We start from the raw sequence: 6,965 nt of genomic DNA, 5'->3' as shown, positions 1-6,965 counted from the left end.
GGGGGTGGCTCCTGGTGCTGCATGTGGCTCGTCCGGTGTTCATCTGGTGGCTCCCACGGCTGCTCCTGCTCCTTGTCTGGGAGGGCATGTGAGGGAGGGGAGGCGTGCCCCCGGATCTGCCCAGCTGGGAAGAGCCCAGCCCCAGCCCACCCTGCCCAGATTCGGGGACACATGCCCTCTACCCTTCCCCTCCCCACAGACGAGCAGCGGGCAGCCGTGGGAGCCTCCAGATGAGCACCGAATGATCCGTGCACAGCAGTGGGAGCCTCCCCACCCTTCCTTCCCATGCCCTCTCCAACAAGCCATGCCTCTGTCCCATGTTTGCTCCATCTCTGACTGGGCATCCTGTGCCCCAGCCCCAATCCCAACCCCAACCCCACACCCTCCCTCACTGCAGGGACCTTGATTTGTGCCCCCATGCCCCTCTCCCCTCCTCCCTCCCCCCACTCCTTCCCTTCCCACCACACCAGACTTACCAGTTGCACGCAGCTCTCCATGCTATGCCTATGCGCTGTGCTGTGGCTGTGCACACACATGGGCATTTATCAGACAAATTATTGGCCACATTGGGCCAATCTCCAATACAGAACATTTTCTTTATATCGGTGCTGATCCAATATCGGACCAGTGTATCAGTGCACCTCTACTAATTACCCCTCTGGTCATGTTTGACTAAATTAGGGTTGGAAATTTAAGTGATGTCAAACCAGCTGGAGGTTGTAGCAGACTTAAATGGGATCAGTGCAGCTTTTATTTCAAAAGGTGCTGTTTGTCTGATCAGCTGTGTGGGACTGGTGAGGGGCTTCAGCTGATTGGAGAAACAGCACCCCGTGAAGTAAAAGCTGCAGCAAGCATCTGCACTGGTTGTTTATAATTTGGCAGCCTGCTGTGGACTAAATGGGTTGTGAACCACTCAGTTACAAGTGATATAGATTCTGTTGAATAACTATATATATAATCATAGATTTATTGAAAATTAGGGTTAGAAGGAACCTCAGGAGGTCATTTAGTCCAACCCCCTGCTCAAAGCATCCCCAACTAGATCATCCCAGCCAAGGTTTTGTCTAGCCAGGTCTTAAACATCTCCAAAGATGGAGAGTCCACGGCCTCTCTGAGTAACCTGTTCCAGTGTTTTACTACCCTCCTAGTGAGAAAGTTTTTCCTAATATCCAACCAAAACTTTCCTGGTTGCAACTTGAGACCATTGCTCCTTGCTCTGTCATCTACCACCACTGAGAACAGTCTCGCTTCATCCCCTTTGAAACCTCCCTGCAGGTAGTTGACAGCTGATATTAAATCCCCCTTCAGTCTTATCTTCTCTAAACTGAGTAAGCCCAGTTCCCTCAGTCTTTCTTCATAAGTCATGTCCCCCAGCCCCATCACCATTTTTCTTTTCCCTCCTCTGGACTCTCTCCAATTTGTCCACATCCTTTCTATATTGAGGGAAATGAAATAAAATGAATAGTACAAAGTGCAAAGGCCTGTGTTTAGAAACCAGTAACAATGATTTTTCCTGTAAGCTTGGAATTCATCTACTGGAAATGACAGAGAAGGCGAAAAACTTGTGTATCAATTACAAGATAACTATGAGCCACCAAAGTGATGTTACAGTGAAAAAGACAAATATGATCCTAGGATAGATCAGGAGAAGCATTTTTGAGAGAGGAAGAGTAGCATTAATGCCCTTTTGTAAGGCATTGATGAGACCTTGTCTGGAAGTCTGCAGACAGTTCTGTCTATCCATGTTTTTGGAAACATGAACTCAAAAAGTGGATGAAAGGAGTCTGAAAAGGGTGGTTTGCTGAGCCTTACTGAACAAAGGCTAAGAAAAGAGATAACGATTGCTGTCTGTAAGCACATCAGGAGGGCAAATGAGAGAGAAAGAGAAATTAGAGGAGAAGGTTTGCCCCAAAGGAAGTGGTTATAAATTGGTTTTGCATAAATTGAGGCTGAAAATTAGAATAAGGTTTCGAATCTTGGAAGAGTGAAGTTCTGGAACAGCTTTGCAATAAAAGCAAAAAGAGCAAACAATCTTACTAATTTTAAGATGAAGCTTGAACAGAAGTGATTGCCCATGATAGGCTGGACTTTGATGGCCCAGACATCTCTTTCAGTCTTGCACCCCGTAAGAAATGTATAAAGCATTGATGGTGTAAGGCAAAACTAGAGCATCTAAACCATAGGCAGAAAGGAAAATGGTTTGGGTGTTTATAGTGAAGCATTCCCTATGCTTATGTTGTTGTTTTTTTCCAGTGATGCTGGTTTTGTTCAGATAGCAAATTGAATATTAAGCAAAGCCTTTCCAAAAGTGTATGTGGTTCTCTAGCCAAAACAGGCATCAGAAGTGTTTGGCTTATCCACTGAGTCAGATTGCCAAATGAATATACTTAACATTTAGTCGTACAAATAATACATAGGTATTACATGTGGCTATTGCCCTAGTGCATCTGTGTGACACTGCCTTGCTGGAGTTTGGCATTTTTTATTCCTAGCCTGTGGTTTCTTACTTCCTTGGGAGGCAGGTGCCAAGAGAGCTCGTGCTTTGAGAGCAGTGTATCACACTACTGCTTTGTGCCTTCTCTGTCCAGCCAAGGAGTTGGTTCCTGAAGGGAACTTTTTCCTCAGGAAAAAAAACAGTTATGATGCAAGACTTTGACCATTGGTGCTAGGCAAGAAGTATGGCTGGAGAAATTCTTATGGGTCCAATAACACTGTAGAAGATGCCCTGCTTTTCCCCAATAAAAGTGAACAAAAATTTGGGACGTTAATAGATTTACGTAATATATAATACCTACACAGATGTATAGACAGTGCTGGTCTGAAGTCATTTACTTGTGAAAACTCTCTTTAAAGATGACCAAACTTTTAATTAATGCAGTTTCTCCCAGGAATGTGTGCAATGTGGTTCTATACAGTAGACCTGGAATCCTTCATATCAGGATGGTTCACAGTGGTGGTTCACAGAGACTACTGTTAATCACATTGTAGGTACGTTTTCTTTTTTTAATACTATAAATTCTTCTTACAAAAACTGTGATATTATCCACTTTCCAGATGTTTCTCATGATAAAGCCAATCTTTACAGCCCTTGTTTAGCTCATCAACCCTCATTTACATCATCATTAAAGCACCAGTCCCCGGTGCAACTGAAAGTTGTGTTACTGATGAACTGAAGCAGAAGCATCACCTGCCTAGACTTTTGAGAACATTTTGTATGTACAGTGTGCAACAGTTACTTTGGCTTTGAGAAATATTAATGTGATGGGTAAGATTTTCCATGAAAAGGAAATGAAAAATGTATTCCTGTGTCCAGTTTCATGGGTGATGGAATTAAGGTTTTAACTTCCTTTTTTTCTTAAAAAGTACTTTGGCTTGAAATATTGCATGTCTATACTTATGGACACTTGCATATTTACAGCCTTGTACTGCAAATAGTTCCTTAACTTCCTTAAAGCACATCTATAAAGTAAGTTTGTGTCAGTATGCAGAACCTGGGTCCAAAACATCAATCAAGAAGCAGAGAAATGAACTATAAACTGCGTTCTGGCAAAATTCACAAAAAAGGGTATAGATTGTGGGGGCGTTTCTCTGTCAGGTACAGTCACCTGAAGAATGTAGCAGTACTGGGTACACATTTTTCAGATAGAAGTGTGAGTTTTAGGTTGTGAGTATCCATTTAATATCCACATTGTACAAGATTGTGCAACAAACAATTTTCTTTTTAGGAGAAATTGAATTAATATTTAATATGATAAATAGCTCTTCCCCCTATCCTTATTGTGACTGGGTAATTTTATTCTTGGCCAGCAAATGTCTTCATGCAGAGACATGCTGAGTCTCCAGCGAGACTGCTTTTTTGTCTGTCAAGCTCTGAAATGTCTTTTCTGGCGATGATGTGGAGAGGCTCGATCACCTGACAATTCACACTGTTTCTCTCTGAGTTTGAATGGCAGGGTGATGGGAAATTCCCAGATCCCCAGCTCAGGCAGGCTGGAGGAGGGGTGTTTACAAATGCAGCTTTTCTCAGACAAACCAATACCTCCTTTTATATTGTGGTGTCCTAAGGGTGAGCAGTCCTCCCTCTCTCCTGTAACGTCTCGTAGTTCTTTAACTCGATTCATAATATAACCCTTCTCTCTCTGCTACTAGTCTGTAAAATCGTTCTCTCTCATCTTCTTAGCTGTCCGTCCTCCATTGAAACAGAATAGCATTTGGATTCCTCCAGTCTTCAAAAGCAGCAGATGTAATGTTGCAGTCAGCCGGGGAATCTCGTCAATGAATTCTTTTCCATGTAATAGAAGCAACGCTTTTCCCGATTGCGAGATTCTTAACAGTGGCTGTGTGTTTTTTCTCTCTAGTTATTTATGCTGCATCCTTATTGCTGTGGTATGTAAACATCTCTGTTTCAACTGGAGGCTACTCTGATAGTTGATTTTAAATGTCGTTAAAGTTTCTTGATGTTTTACTTGTAAAGGTCCATATGCATCTTCCTACTCCCTTTGTAAAACAAACAGAAAGGGGAAAATACCTTAAGCTTCTAAGTAATAAACTGCATACAACTGCTACTGCTCCCTTAGAACTACTGCCCCCTGGACTTCCAGGTGGTACCTGTGTGACCTCTTATGCGCTTGGTCAACTAAGAGGTTTGGTGGGAGAATGCACTGCAGCACAGGCCCAAATAAAGTAGAGGCGATGGATCCATAGACTTCCAATCTCACAGATCCCATCCAGCCATGAGAAAAAAACTCCTCCTTTATTCCCCTCTGGACCTCCCACTGGAAGGGAGTCATGGGCAGTAGATTGTGCTCTAGGGCTATTCTGAAGGGGTATCACAAAACATTCAGAAAAAATCAGTGTTTCCTACAGCATCGTGAACTTTCTGCACCTGTTACTGACAGCCTTCCTCAGGTCTGGGTAAGGAAGAGTGCTGTTTATGTGGCTGATGAGCTCTGTAGATAAAAGTAAAATAATCTGGCCCAAAAAGCAAGGAAACCAGTCACACTAAATGTTTTGTGGAGTAGAGAAAGGTAGTGAGATAGGGTGTGCAGATGGCTTCATATCTGCTCTCCCCACTCCATATGGCTTCCCAAATTTCCCATCTAATGTGGCTTCCTCTACTGCTTTATTCTTTCCATACCATGGAGCACAGCCAAGCAACTTCTAGGCAGCAGGGGTTACATGCAGTCCCACTGCATGGGGCCACTGGCTGCATGGTTGCCCCACCTCCCTCCACCTCACTGATGCCATTCCCTCCTACACTGGCAACCCAGTGCTCCCCCCAGCCATGTATGCCGCACGGGCAGCCTAGCTCCCCTCCACCATACATGTAGCACCCCTTCTCCTCCTGGTCATATGCAATGGAGGCAGCCCAGCTCCTGCCTTTGTTTTGCACAGCATGGGCACATGGGCCATGCATGCAGCTCTGGCATACTGGCCCACTTCCGTTGGGCTGTGGAGCAAAGGCAGTAAATAGAAGCCAGAGGAGGGTGAGTGGCAGGCACGGCTGGTGAACTTGGAGACGGGGGGGCAGGTGGCATAGGTGGAGGGAGAAAAGAAAATGGTGGAGGGGGCTGAACACAGGCGCACATGCGCGCACACCCCCCGCCCCAGGAAAGTCTATGGGGGGACAGGGAAGGGTCATGGGGGGAAATGGGGCTAGGACCAGGCAAGGATCAGAGCAGAGCTGGGGCTGGGATCAGGGCTGGGGCCCACTGCACCCTTCCCTTCCTCTGCACCCAGAGTCATTGCCCAGCGCTGGCGGTACCTGTAAATTCGCCACCCTGCACTGGCCCCAGCCCTGCACCGCCCAGGGGGACCTGGAACTGGTCCAGCCTTGGCTACACTGCCAGGCCAGAGGGAATGGAGCCCACGGGACTCCTGTGCCCACCCCACGTCATCCCCAGGAAGAGCCCAGTGTCTCCTCCGGTGTGCAGTGCTGGGCAGCCAAGGGGGACCCACGGCCCCCTGATCTTTGCACAGGGCATGGGTGGACTGCAGCTGTAAGCTGCACTTTGCCTGCTCCATACCTCACTGCTGTCTTTGAAAGCGGCATGGTGTAGCGCCATGCAAGTCCCATCACTGGGCAGGCCAGGCAGTGAGGCACATGGCACCACACTGTGCTGCGCCTCACTGCACAGTGCTGCTTTCAAAGGCAGCAGCGAGGTATGGAGCAGGCAGAACACAGCTCGCAGCTGCAGCCCACCTGTGTCCTGTGCAAAGATTGGGGTGCCATGGGCCCCCCTTGGCTGCCCAGCACTGCACCCCTGGACGAGCCGCCGGGCTCTAATTATTCCACAACCCGGCCCGGCCAAGGCCCCATTCACCATGAATGGAGCCCTGGCTGGGCCAGGTCATGGGACAATCAGAGCCCAGCAGCTCATCTAGGGGGATGGCATGGGGAAGCCAAGGAGGGGAAATGTGCCCTGGCTCCTCTGTGGTGGATGCGGCAGTGGGGAGCTGGCCCTCCCCCTCCCCTGGATGAGCCACCCAATGGCCCCATCTTGCTCCCCACTGGGGCCCTGTGGCTGCACATTGCAGCCCCAGCCCTAAGCCCCACCCAGCTGGGCAGCAGCCCCAGCCTCGCCCAGCTCCCTCTCTACAGGGGCTTCAATCCCCCTCTCCCCCACTTACCTGCTGGAGTTGCTCTGCAGGCTGCCTGGGGCCAGTGCATGTCTCTGCACATGGCGCCCCCTGTCTTCCGCCTTCCTCCCAACAGCTGTTTACCTGGGCTGGGGCATCAGTATAGGTGCACCACTGCCCACTTAAACAAGTAGCTATTTCGATTATTCAAACTGGTCAAGCGTTTCCACTATGCATGCACTATTGGGGAAGTAAGGAGATTGCCCCAAGGTGCCTAACTGCACATATGCGTAGAGGACTGGACCAGCCTACATAATCATGACATGATTGATCATGTCATTTTAAAACTGGTGGGGTGGCACCCAAATGCCCCCTATTGCCCAGCC

At 47.9% G+C, this 6,965-nt stretch overlaps 1 long non-coding RNA gene across 1 annotated transcript in view; it reads right to left on the bottom strand.

Annotated features, from left to right (window-relative positions):
* The window catches only part of LOC109290894, a 23,860-nt gene that overhangs the window by 6,118 nt on the left and 10,777 nt on the right, over positions 1 to 6,965 (bottom strand). Inside the window, exon 2 of the long non-coding RNA XR_002095707.1 lies at positions 4,609 to 4,617. This is a non-coding gene — a long non-coding RNA (uncharacterized LOC109290894). The remainder of the gene's footprint in view (positions 1 to 4,608; positions 4,618 to 6,965) is intronic.

This window comes from Gavialis gangeticus, unplaced genomic scaffold, assembly GCF_001723915.1.
Source record: "Gavialis gangeticus isolate Ggan-Ray unplaced genomic scaffold, GavGan_comp1, whole genome shotgun sequence".
Classification (NCBI taxonomy): Eukaryota; Metazoa; Chordata; order Crocodylia; family Gavialidae; genus Gavialis; species Gavialis gangeticus.
This window is presented reverse-complemented; position numbering and strand designations above follow the sequence as displayed.